The sequence below is a fragment of the Gadus chalcogrammus genome, chromosome 12 (assembly GCF_026213295.1).
Source record: "Gadus chalcogrammus isolate NIFS_2021 chromosome 12, NIFS_Gcha_1.0, whole genome shotgun sequence".
NCBI lineage: Eukaryota > Metazoa > Chordata > Actinopteri > Gadiformes > Gadidae > Gadus > Gadus chalcogrammus.
This window is the reverse complement of record NC_079423.1, coordinates 8035716-8048215: the sequence shown is the minus strand read 5'-3', so window position 1 is coordinate 8048215 and position 12500 is coordinate 8035716. Positions and strand designations below refer to the sequence as shown.

At 44.6% G+C, this 12500-nt stretch overlaps 5 non-coding genes and 7 pseudogenes across 5 annotated transcripts; all 12 read right to left on the bottom strand.

Annotated features, from left to right (window-relative positions):
• Positions 1-1944: 1944 nt before the first annotated feature.
• Positions 1945-2063, bottom strand: LOC130400599 (5S ribosomal RNA). Its single transcript, XR_008903077.1, has one exon. It is a non-coding gene; the product is annotated as a 5S ribosomal RNA (ribosomal RNA).
• Positions 2064-2579: 516 nt separating this feature from the next.
• On the bottom strand, positions 2580-2697 carry LOC130394599 (5S ribosomal RNA). The gene has a single exon (XR_008897741.1). It is a non-coding gene; the product is annotated as a 5S ribosomal RNA (ribosomal RNA).
• Positions 2698-3222: 525 nt separating this feature from the next.
• On the bottom strand, positions 3223-3341 carry LOC130394778 (5S ribosomal RNA). Its single transcript, XR_008897903.1, has one exon. It is a non-coding gene; the product is annotated as a 5S ribosomal RNA (ribosomal RNA).
• A 551-nt stretch (positions 3342-3892) lies between these two features.
• LOC130394710 (5S ribosomal RNA) lies at positions 3893-4011 on the bottom strand. Its single transcript, XR_008897842.1, has one exon. It is a non-coding gene; the product is annotated as a 5S ribosomal RNA (ribosomal RNA).
• Positions 4012-4519: 508 nt separating this feature from the next.
• Positions 4520-4641, bottom strand: LOC130395860 (5S ribosomal RNA). The gene has a single exon (XR_008898865.1). It is a non-coding gene; the product is annotated as a 5S ribosomal RNA (ribosomal RNA).
• A 527-nt stretch (positions 4642-5168) lies between these two features.
• LOC130396238 (5S ribosomal RNA) lies at positions 5169-5287 on the bottom strand (annotated as a pseudogene).
• A 1326-nt stretch (positions 5288-6613) lies between these two features.
• On the bottom strand, positions 6614-6734 carry LOC130396168 (5S ribosomal RNA; annotated as a pseudogene).
• Positions 6735-7274: 540 nt separating this feature from the next.
• On the bottom strand, positions 7275-7391 carry LOC130396131 (5S ribosomal RNA; annotated as a pseudogene).
• Positions 7392-7924: 533 nt separating this feature from the next.
• On the bottom strand, positions 7925-8047 carry LOC130396117 (5S ribosomal RNA; annotated as a pseudogene).
• Positions 8048-8587: 540 nt separating this feature from the next.
• LOC130396270 (5S ribosomal RNA) lies at positions 8588-8710 on the bottom strand (annotated as a pseudogene).
• A 538-nt stretch (positions 8711-9248) lies between these two features.
• LOC130396183 (5S ribosomal RNA) lies at positions 9249-9368 on the bottom strand (annotated as a pseudogene).
• Positions 9369-9910: 542 nt separating this feature from the next.
• Positions 9911-10033, bottom strand: LOC130396255 (5S ribosomal RNA; annotated as a pseudogene).
• Positions 10034-12500: the final 2467 nt, after the last annotated feature.

Sequence of the window (12500 nt, the reverse complement as noted above, 5' to 3'; positions counted from 1 at the left end):
AAACAATCATTAGTTAGATATAAACGGCAGTAATTGATTCAGTAGGACTCCTTATCCATGTAAACGATCATTGTGACATCTGAATTCATTAATTATCTGAAATACACTGCGTGTGCGTGTGATGTTAAATGTTTGAACCAAGGTTAACGGTTAAAGTGTCAGAGAATGGGTGGTGATTTTTTGACGTCCTCCCATGATCTGGGCCCCGTTTCCCGAAAGCATCGTTAGCCTAAGTGGATCGTGAAGTGCGTCGTAAGGGCATCGTAGAGTTTTCACCGCGTTTCCCGAAAGCATCGTGGGGAAACGAACGTCTTGAAAACGCTCGTAGCTAACGAGTACTCCAGGGGTGCTCGTAGGACGCTAAGAGCATCGTCAGCTATAGCCTCAGTGGCGACACCATCGGACATTCCGTCTATTGGATGCGTTTTATTAAAACGCATTGCGCCTTTATGTTCTTAGTTTGGTAATTAATAAAGATTATTAATTTATTTATTAATAAAGATGTTAAAATGGCCAAAATAAAACGGGACAGTCCAGAAAATGTTTGCGCAGGCAGGGCACTCAAAATGTGTGAGAGAAAGTGGGGGGATTTGTGCAGACTGACATAGGCTACTCATAAAACGTAGCATAAAATAATGTAAAAAATTAAATTAAATTAAAAAAAATTAAAATAAAGAAATAAAATAAATTATAAAAAACAAGCAAAGGAGCAGGCAAAAGGCTGGGATATGGTGGGGATTGGTCACGTTGACGGGAATGTTTAGTGACATGTGGGAGGGTGGAGGGGGTTAAAAAAAAGTCTCAATCACTCTTCGACGCGCATGAAAACCAGCCGCGTAGTTATGAGGGAGGGCCGTCCTCACACTGATCTTCCTCGTCGTCATCGTCCTCAGCGTCCTCCGGTTCAAGCAATGCCACCCCAGCCTTAGCTGCAATGTTGTGCAACATAGCCGTCACACATATCACGGCGCATGACTTGGCCGGCGAAAACTGGAGCCCTCCGCCTGACTTGTGATGAAGGCATCTAATATAGCGCAACTTCCACCTCCCGATCGTGCGCTCAACGATGCACCGGGCCAGACGGTGGGCTTCGTTGTATTCCTCATCAATACATACCTTACCCTATTTCCGGAGGGGCTTTTATAGCCAATCAAATGATCAATCAAGGAAACCCTTATGCGGAATCAGATTAAGTCGGCTCTCTTTGCTGCGCAAAGCATGTTTCAGAAATCAGCCCATTAAGATAAATGTAGTTGTCACACAAGCAATTTTTAATTTTTGTCATATGGAATTATTTCAGGGGGGAAAATGCCGTGAAACGCACAGTGCATTCAGGATTAGGACTGATATATATCGGTTTAAGCCTAATCAATTGTGTTTTAATGTCTTGCTATAGCATTCATCTAATTGCAGTCTATTTTTTCGGAGGCTACTCTGCTGTTGTCCTTGATGGGGATTTATTTTAACCCTTTTTAACACAATTTTCCTGCGACATTCCTGCGTCTCCCCCTCCTACGGAGCCCATTTCAGCACCGTGTCAGTAGACAGTTACAATCCTACGACGTCGTGAGTGCAGCGAATGCGCGTTCACGTTAAGAGGAGTTTCGGGAAAACGCTCCAAAGAAATTGACGATGGATCGCAAGATCCATCGTGAGAATGATCGTACGAGCGTGGATCCATCGTTATCGGGAAACGGGGCCCTGAAGTGAGCGTGCGTGTTTGTGTTGGTGAAAGTTTAAGAATGTACAACTGTCGTTTCAGCTCTCTGTGCTCCCTGCTGGCAGTATCACTATACTGTCCTCATGTTTCACAAAAATAGTTTTGAGAGACGTTGTCAGTTTTTGTATGTTGCTTAAATCCTCCAAAGCGGTTGGCAGTAAACATCAGGTCACGGTACGCCACGGTAGGCCACGGAGGCAATGAGCCCGAGTTTAAAAAGAAATAGCTTACAGCACCTGGTATTCCCAGGCGGTCTCCCATCCAAGTACTAACCAGGCCCGACCCTGCTTAGCTCCCGAGTTCAGACGAGATCGGGCGTGTTCAGGGTGGTATGGCCGTAATCAATTAGTGCAGGCGCAAAACCAGGTTTTATACAGTAGCACATAAGGAGTGAGAAAGCGGCTGAGGCTCGACGTTACACTTTTACAAAAACAATCATTAGTTAGATATAAACGGCAGTAATTGATTCAGTAGGACTCCTTATCCATGTAAACGATCATTGTGACATCTGAATTCATTAATTATCTGAAATACACTGCGTGTGCGTGTGATGTTAAATGTTGAACCAAGGTTAACGGTTAAAGTGTCAGAGAATGGGTGGTGATTTTTTGACGTCCTCCCATGATCTGAAGTGAGCGTGCATGTTTGTTGGTGAAAGTTTAAGAAATGTACAACTGTCGGTTCAGCTCTCTGGTGCTCCCTGCTGGCAGTATCACTATACTGTCCCCATGTTTCACAAAAACAGTTTTGAGAGACGTTGTCAGTTTTTGTATGTTGCTTAAATCCTCCAAAGCGGTTGGCAGTAAACATCAGGTCACGGTACACCACGGAGTCAATGAGCTCGAGTTGAAAAAGAAAAAGCTTACAGCACCTGGTATTCCCAGGCGGTCTCCCATCCAAGTACTAACCAGGCCCGACCCTGCTTAGCTTCCGAGATCAGACGAGATCGGGCGTGTTCAGGTGGTATGGCCGTAAGCAATTAGTGCAGGCGCAAAACCAGGTTTTTTACAGTAGCACATAAGGAGTGAGAAGCTGCTGAGGCTCGACGTTACACTTTTACAAAAACAATCATTAGTTAGATATAAACGGCAGTAATTGATTCAGTAGGACTCCTTATCCATGTAAACGATCATTGTGACATCTGAATTCAATAATTATCGAAATACACTGCGTGTGCGTGTGATGTTAAATGTTTGAACCAAGGTTAAGGTTAAAGTGTCAGAGAATGGGTGGTGATTTTTGATGTCCTCCCATGATCTGAAGTGAGCGTGCGTGTTTGCGTTGGTGAAAGTTTAAGAAATGTACAACTGTCGGTTCAGCTCTCTGGTGCTCCCTGCTGGCAGTATCACTATACTGTCCTCATGTTTCACAAAAATAGTTTTGAGAGACGTTGTCAGTTTTTGTATGTTGCTTAAATCCTCCAAAGCGGTTGGCAGTAACCATCAGGTCACGGTACGCCACGGTAGGCCACGGAGTCAATGAGCTCGAGTTGAAAAAGATAAAGCTTACAGCACCTGGTATTCCCAGGCGGTCTCCCATCCAAGTACTAACCAGGCCCGACCCTGCTTAGCTTCCGAGATCAGACGAGATCGGGCGTGTTCAGGGTGGTATGGCCGTGTTCAGGGTGGTATGGCCGTAAGCAATTAGTGCAGGCGCAAAACCAGGTTTTATACAGTAGCACATAAGGAGTGAGAAAGCTGCTGAGGCTCGACGTTACACTTTTACAAAAACAATCATTAGTTAGATATAAACGGCAGTAATTGATTCAGTAGGACTCCTTATCCATGTAAACGATCATTGTGACATCTGAATTCAATTAATTATCTGAAATACACTGCGTGTGCGTGTGATGTTAAATGTTTGAACCAAGGTTAACGGTTAAAGTGTCAGAGAATGGGTGGTGATTTTTTGACGTCCTCCCATGATCTGAAGTGAGCGTGCGTGTTTGTGTTGGTGAAAGTTTAAGAAATGTACAACTGTCGTTTCAGCTCTCTGGTGCTCCCTGCTGGCAGTATCACTATACTGTCCTCATGTTTCACAAAAATAGTTTTGAGAGACGTTGTCAGTTTTTTGTATGTTGCTTAAATCCTCCAAAGCGGTTGGCAGTAAACATCAGGTCACGGTACGCCACGGTAGGCCACGGAGGCAATGAGCTCGAGTTGAAAAAGAAATAGCTTACAGCACCTGGTATTCCCAGGCGGACTCCCATCCAAGTACTAACAGGCCCAACCCTGCTTAGCTTCCGAGATCAAGACGAGATCGGGCGTGTTCAGGGTGGTATGGCCGTAAGCAATTAGTTCAGGCGCAAAACCAGGTTTTATACAGTAGCACATAAGGAGTGAGAAAACTGCTGAGGCTCCACGTTACACTCTTACAAAAACAATCATTAGTTAGATATAAACGGCAGTAATTGATTCAGTAGGACTCCTTATCCATGTAAACCATCATTGTGACATTAATTATCTGAAATACACTGCGTGTGCGTGTGATGTTAAATGTTTGAACCAAGGTTAACGGTTAAGTGTCAGAGAATGGGTGGTGATTTTTTGACGTCCTCCCATGATCTGAAGTGAGCGTGCGTGTTTGTGTTAGTGAAAGTTTAAGAAATGTACAACTGTCGGTTCAGCTCTCTGGTGCTCCCTGCTGGCAGTATCACTATACTGTCCTCATTGTTTCACAAAAATAGTTTTGAGAGACGTTGTCAGTTTTTGTATGTTGCTTAAATCCTCCAAAGCGGTTGGCAGTAAACATCAGGTCACGGTAACGCCACGGAGTCAATGAGCTCGAGTTGAAAAGAAAAGCTTACAGCACCTGGTATTCCCAGGCGGTCCTCCCATCCAAGTACTAACCATGGCCCCGACCCTGCTTAGCTTCCGAGATCAGACGAGATCGGGCGTGTTCAGGGTGGTATGGCCGTAAGCATTAGTGCAGGCGCAAAACCAGGTTTCATACAGTAGCACATAAGGATGGAAAGCTGCTGAGGCTCGACGTTACACTTTTACAAAAACAATCATTAGTTAGATATAAACGGCAGTAATTGATTCAGTAGGACTCCTTATCCATGTAAACGATCATTGTGACATCTGAATTCATTAATTATCTGAAATACACTGCGTGTGCGTGTGATGTTAAATGTTTGAACCAAGGTTAACGGTTAAAGTGTCAGAGAATGGGTGGTGATTTTTTGACGTCCTCCCATGATCCTGAAGTGAGCGTGCGGGTTTGTGTTGGTGAAAGTTTAAGAATGTACAACTGTCGGTTCAGCTCTCTGGTGCTCCCTGCTGGCAGTATCACTATACTGTCCTCATGTTTCACAAAAAATAGTTTTGAGAGACGTTGTCAGTTTTGTATGTTGCTTAAAATCCTCCAAAGCGGTTGGCAGTAAACATCAGGTCACGGTACGCCACGGTAGGCCACGGAGGCAATGAGCTCGAGTTGAAAAAGAAAAAGCTTACAGCACTGGTATTCCCAGGCGCGTCTCCCTTCCAAGTACTACCAGGCCCGACCCTGCTTAACTTCCAAGATCAGGACGAGATCGGCAGTGTTCATGGTGGTATGGCCGTAAGCAATTAGTTCAGGGCGCAAAACCAGGTTTTATACAGTAGCACATAAGGAGTGAGAAAGCTGCTGAGGCTTGACGTTACACTTTTACAAAAACAATCATTAGTTAGATATAAACGGCAGTAATTGATTCAGTAGGACTCCTTATCCATGTAAACGATCATTGTGACATCTGAATTCATTAATTATCTGAAATACACTGCGTGTGCGGTGATGTTAAATGTTGAACCAAGGTTAACGGTTAAAGTGTCAGAGAATGGGTGGTGATTTTTTGACGTCCTCCCATGATCTGAAGTGAGCGTGCGTGTTTGTGTTGGTGAAAGTTTAAGAATGTACAACTGTCGGTACAGCTCTCTGGTGCTCCCTGCTGGCAGTATCACTATACTGTCCTCATGTTTCACAAAAATAGTTTTGAGAGACGTTGTCAGTTTTTGTATGTTGCTTAAAATCCTCCAAGCGAGTTGCAGTAAACATCAGGTCACGTTGGCCGCGGTAGGGGCCACGAGGCAATGAGCTCGAGTTGAAAAAGAAAAAGCTTACAGCACCTGGTATTCCAAGGCGGGTACTGCCCTTCCAAGTACTAACCAGGCCCGACCCTGCTTAGCTTCCGAATCAGACGAGATCGGCCGTGTTCAGGCTGGTATGGCCGGAATGCATTAGTGCATGGCGCAAAGACCAGGTTTTATTACAGTAGACACATAAGGAGTGAGAAAAGCGCTGAGCTTGACGTTACACTTTTACAAAAACAATCATTAGTTAGATATAAACTGCAGTAATTGATTTCAGTAGGACTCCTTATCCATGTAAAACCGATCATTGTGACATCTGAATTCATTAATTATTGAAATACACTGCGTGTGCGTGTGACTTAAAATGTGAACCAAGGTAAACGGTTTAAAGGTGTCAGAGAAGGGTGGTGATTTTTGACGTCCTCCCAATGATCTGAGTGAGCGTGCGTGTTTGTGTTGGTGAAAGGTTAAGAAATGTACAACTGGTCGGTTCAGCTCTCTGGTGCTCCCTGCTGGCAGTATCACTATACTGTCCTCATGTTTCACAAAAATATAGTTTTGAGAGACGTTGTCAGGTTTTTTGTATGTTTGCTTAATCCTCCAAAGCGGTTGGCAGTAAACATCAGGGTCACGGTACGCCACGGTAGTAGCCACGGAGGTCAATGAGCTCGAGTTGAAAGAAGAAAATCCTTGCAGCACCTGGTTAGTCCCAGGGCGGTCTCCATCCAAGTACTAACCATGCCCCGACCCTGCTTAGCTTCCGAGATCAGACAGAGATCGTGGCGTGTTTTTTTTTTTTTTTCTTTTTGGTGACACCCGTCACTACTTACAGCAACCTGGCTTCTGAGGAGGTCTCCCATCCAAGTACTAACCAGGGGCCCGACCCTGCTTAGCTTCCGAGATCAGACGGATCGGGGCGTGTTCAGGGTGGTATGGCCGTAAGCAAGTAGTGCCAGGCGCAAACCCAGGTTTTATACAGTCAGCAACATAAGGAGTGAGAAAGCTGCTGAGGCTCGACGTTACAATCTTACAAAAACAATCATTAGTTTAGATATAAACGGCAGTAATTGATTCAGTAGGACTCCTTATCCATTGTAACGATCATTGTGACATCTGATTCATTATTATCCTGAAATACACTGCGTGTGCGTGTGAATGTTAAATGTTTTTGAACCAAGGTTAAACGGGGTTTAAAGTGTCAGAGAATGGGTGGTGATTTTTTGACGCCTCCCATGACCTAAGTGAGCGTGCTTGTTTGTGTTGGTGAAAGTTTAAGAAATGTCAACTGTCGGTTCAGCTCTCCTGGTGCTCCCTGCTGGCAGTATCACTATACTGTCCATCATGTTTCACAAAAATGTTTTGAGAGACGTGTCAGTTTTTGTATGTTGCTTAAATCCTCCAAAGCGGTTGGCAGTAAACATACGAGGTCACGGTACGCCACGGTAGGGCCACAAAGGCAATGAGCTCGAGTTGAAAAAGAAAAAATCTTATAGCACCTGGTATTCCCAGGCGGTCTCCCATCCAGTACTAACCAGGCCCGACCCTGCTTACTTCCGAGATCAAACGAGATCGGGCATGTTCAGGGTGGTATGGCCGTAATCAATTAGTGCAAGCGCAAAACCAGGTTTTATACAGTAGCACATAAGGAGTGAGAAAGCTTGCTGAGGCCTCAACGGTACACTTTTACAAAAACAATCATTAGTTAGATATAAACGGCAGTAATTGATTCAGTAGGACCTCTTATCCATTGAAACGATCATTGTGACATCTGAATTCATTAATTATCTGAAATACACTGCGTGTGCGTGTGATGTTAAATGTTTTGAACCAGGTTAACGGTTAAAGTGGCAGAGAATGGGTGGTGATTTTTGACGTCCTCCCATGATCTGAAGTGAGCGTGCGTGTTTGTGTTGGTGAAAGTTTAAGGAATGTACAACTGTCGGTTCAGCTCTCTGGTGCTCCCTGCTGGCAGTATCACTATACTGTCCTCATGTTTCACAAAATAGTTTTGAGGAGACGTCAGTTTTTGTATAGTTGCTTAAATAGCCTCCAAAGCGGTTGGCAGTAAACATCAGGTCACGGTACGCCACGGTAGGCACACGGAGGCATGAGCTCGGAGTTGGAAAAAGAAAAAAGCTTACAGCACCTGGTATTCCCAGGCGGTCCTCCCATCCAAGTACTAACCAGGGCCCGACCCTGCTTAGCTTCCGTGATCAGAACGAGATACGGGCATGTTCAGGGTGGTATGGCCGTAAGCAAATTAGTGCAGGCACAAAAACCAGTTTTATACAGTAGCACATAAGGAGTGTGAAAGCGTGCTGATAGCTCGACGTTACACTTTTACAAAAACATCAGTAGTTTAGATATAAACGGCAGTAATTGATTCAGTAGGACTCCTTATCCAGGTAAAACGATCATTGTGACATCTGAATTCATTGAATTATTCTGAAATACACTGCGTGGCGTGATGTGTTAAATTGTTTTGCACCGAAGGTTAACGGTTAAAAGTGTCAGAGAATGGGTGGTGATTTTTTGACGTCCTCCCATGAATCTAAGTGAGCGTGCGTGTTTGTGTTTGGTGAAGTTTAAGAAATGTACAACTGTCCGTTTCAAGCTCTCTGGTGCTCCCTGCTGGCAGTATCACTATACTGTCCTCATGTTTCCAAAAATAGTTTTGAGAGACGTTGTCAGTTTTTGTATGTTCTTAAATCCTCCAAAGCGGTTGGCAGTAAACATCAGGTCACGGTACGCCACGGTAGGGCCACGGAGGCAATGAGCTCGAGTTGAAAAAGAAAAAAGCTTACAGCACCTGGTATTCCCAGGCGGTCTCGCCCATCCAAGTACTAACCAGGCCTGACCCTGCTTAGCTTCCTAGATCAGACCGAGAGCGGGCGTGTTCAGGGTGGGTATGGCCGTAATCAATTAGTGCAGGCGCAAAACCAGGTTTTATACAGTAGCACATAAGGACTGAGAAAGCTGCTGAGGCTCGACGTTACACTCTTACAAAAACAATCATTAGTTAGATATAAACGGCAGTATTGATTCAGTAGGACTCCTTATCCCATGTAAACGATCATTGTGACTATCTGAATTCATTAATTATCTGAAATACACTGCGTGTGCGTTGATGTTAAATGTTGTGAAACCAAGGGTTAACCGGTTAAAGTGTCAGAGAATGGGGTGGTGAGGTTTTGACGTCCCGCCCATGACTCTGAAGTGAGCGTGCGTTGTTGTGTTGGTGAAAGTTTAAGAAATGTACAAACTGTCGGTTCAGCTCTCTGGTCTCCCTGCTGGCAGTATCACTATACTGTCCTCATGTTTCACAAAATAGTTTTGAGAGACGTTGTCAGTTTTTTGTATGTTGCTTAAATCCTCCAAAGCGGTTGGCAGTAAACATCCAGGTCCACGGTACGCCACGGTAGGCCACGGAGGCAATGAGCTCGAGTTGAAAAAGGAAAATCTTACAGCACCTGGTATTCCCAGGCGGTCTCCCATCCAAGTAACTAACCAGGCCCGACCCTGCTTAGCTTCCGAGATCAACGAGATTCGGGCATGTTCAGGGTGGTATGGCCGTAATCAATTAGTGCAAGAGCGCAAAACCAGGTTTATACAGTAGCACATAAGGAGAGTGAGAAAGCTGCTGAGCCTCAAACGTTACACTTTTACAAAAACAATCATTAGTTAGAGATAAACGGCAGTAATTGATTCAGTAGGACTCCTTAACCATGTAAACGATCATTGTGACATCTGAATTCATTACTTATCTGAAATACACTGCGTGTGCGTGTGATGTTAAATGGTTTGAACCAAGGTTTAAACGGTTAAGTGGTCAGAGAATGGGGTGGGTGATTTTTTGACGTCCTCCCATGAGCTGAAGTGAGCGTGCGTGTTTGTGGTTGGTGAAAGTTTAAGGAAATGTACAACTGTCCCAGGTTCAGCCTCTGTGCTCCCTGCTGGCAGTATCACTATACTGTCCTCAGGTTTCACAAAAATAGTTTTTGAGAGACGTCAGTTTTGTGTATTTTGCTTAATCCTCCAAAGCGGTTGGCAGTAAACATCAGGGTCACTGTACGCCACGGTAGGGCCACGAGAGGCAATGAGCTCGAGTTGAAAAAGAAAAAGCTTACAGCACCTGGTATTCCCCAGGCGGTCCTCCCATCCAAGTACTAACCAGGCCCGACCCTGCTTAGCTTCCGTAGATCAGACCGCGATTCGGGCGTGTCAGGGTGGTATGGCCGTAAGCAAAGTAGTGCAGGCGCACAAAACCAGGTTTTATACAGTAGCACAATAAGGAGTTGAGGAAAGCTGGCTGAGGCTCGACGTTACCACTTTTACAAAAACAATCATTAGTTAGATATAACGGCCAGTAATTGATTCAGTAGGACTCCTTAATCCATGTAAACGATCATTGTGGACATCCTGAATTCATTAATTATCTGAATACACTGCGTGTGCGTGTGTTGTTAAATGTTTGAACCAAGGTTAACGGTTAAAGTGTCAGAGAATGGGTGGTGATTTTTTGACGTCCTCCCCATGATCTGAAGTGAGCGTGCGTGTGTGTGTTGGTGAAAGGTTTAAGGAAATGTACAACTGTCCGGTTCAGCTCTCTTGGTGCTCCCTGCTGGCAGTATCAACTATACTGTCCTCATTGTTTCACAAAAATGAGTTTTGAGAGACTTTGTCAGTTTTTGTATGTTGCTTAAATCCTCCAAAGCGGTTGGCAGTAAACATCAGGTCACGGTACGCCACGGTAGGCCACGGAGGCAATGAGGTCCGAGTTGAAAAAGAAAAAGGCAGGGTAGAGCCCACACCTGGTATTCCTAGGCGTCTCCCATCCAAGTACTAACCAGGCCCCGACCCTGCTTAGCTTCCGAGATCAGACGAGATCGGGCGTGTTCAGGTGTGTAATGGCCGTAGCAATTAGTGCAGGCGCAAAACACAGGTTTTATAACAGTAGGCAACATAAGGAGTGGAGAAAGCTGCTGAGGGCTCGACGTTACACTTTAACAAAAACAATCATTAGTTAGATATAAACGGCAGTAATTGATTCAGTAGGGACTCCTTATCCATGTAAACGATCATTGTGGACATCTGAATTCATTAATTATCTGAAATACACTGCGTGTGCGTGTGATGTTAAATGTTTGAACAAGGTTAACGGTTAAAAGTGTCAGGAGGAATGGGTGGTGATTTTTGACGTCCTCCCATGATCTGATCAAGTGAGCGTGCGTGTTTGTGTTGGTAGAAAGTTTAAGGAAATGTACAACTGTGGTTCAGCTCTCTGGGGCTTGCTCCCTGCTGGCAGTATCACTATACTGCTCATCATGTTTCACAAAAAATAGTTTTGGAGGGAGACGTTGTCAGTTTTTGTATGTTGCTTAAGCCTCCAAAGCGGTTGGCAGGTAAACATCAGGTCACGGTACGCAACTGGTAGGCCCACGGAGTCAATGAGCTCGAGTTGAAAAGAAAAAGTTACAAGCAGCCTGGTAATTCCCCAGGCGGTCTCCCATCCAAGTACTAACCAGGCCCGACCCTGCTTAGCTTCCGAGGAATCAGACCGAAGATCGGGGCGTGTTCAGGGTGTAATGGCCGTAAGACATTAGTGCAGGCGCAAAAACCAGGTTTTATACCGTAGCACATAAGGGTGAGAAAGCTGCTTGAGGCTCGACGTTACACTTTACAAAAACAATCATTAAGTTAGATATAAACGGCAGTAATTGATTCAGTAGGACTCCTTATCCATGTAACAGATCATTGTGACATCTGAATTCATTAAGTATCTGAAATACACTGCGTGTGCGTGTGATGTTAAATGTTTTGAACCAAGGTTAACGGGTTAAAGTGGTCAGAGAATGGGTGGTGATTTTTTGGACGTCCTCCATTGATCTGAAGTGGAGGTGGCGGTTTGTGTTGGTGAAAGTTTAAGAAATGTACAACTGTCGTTTCAGCTCTCTGGTGGCTCCCTGCTGGCAGTATCACTATACTGTCATCGTGTTTCACAAAATAGTTTTGAGAGACCGTTGATCAGGTTTTGTATGGTTGTACTTAAATCCTCCAAAGCGGTTGGCAGTAAACATCAGGTCACGGTACGCCACGGTAGGCCACGGAGGCAATGAGCTCGAGTTGAAAAGAAAAAAGCTTACAAGCACCTGGTATTCCCAGGCGGTCTCCCATCTAAGTAACTAACCAGGGCCCCGACCCTGCTTAGGCTTCCGAGTCAGACGACATCGCGCGTGTTCAGGGTGGTGGCCGTAGCAATTAGTGTAGGCGCAAAACCAGTTTTATACAGTAGCACATAAGGCTTGAGAAAGCTGCTGAGGCTTGACGTTACACTTTTACAACAAACAATCATTAGTTAATATAAACGGCAGTAATTGATTTCAGTAGGCTCCTTATCCATGTAACGATCATTGTGACATCTGAATTCATTAATTATCTGAAATACACTGCATGTGCGTGTGATGTTAAATGTTTGAACCAAGGTTAACGTTAAGTGTCAGAGAATGGGTGGTGCTTTTTTGACGTCCTCCATGATCTGAAGTGAGCGTGCGTGTTTGTGTTGGTGAAAGTTTAAGAAATGTACAACTGTCGTTCAGCTCTCTGGTGCTCCCTGCTGGCAGTATCACTATACTGTCCTCATGTTTCACAAAAATAGTTTTGAAGACGTTTTCAGTTTTTGTATGTTGCTTAAAATCCTCCAAAGCGGTTGG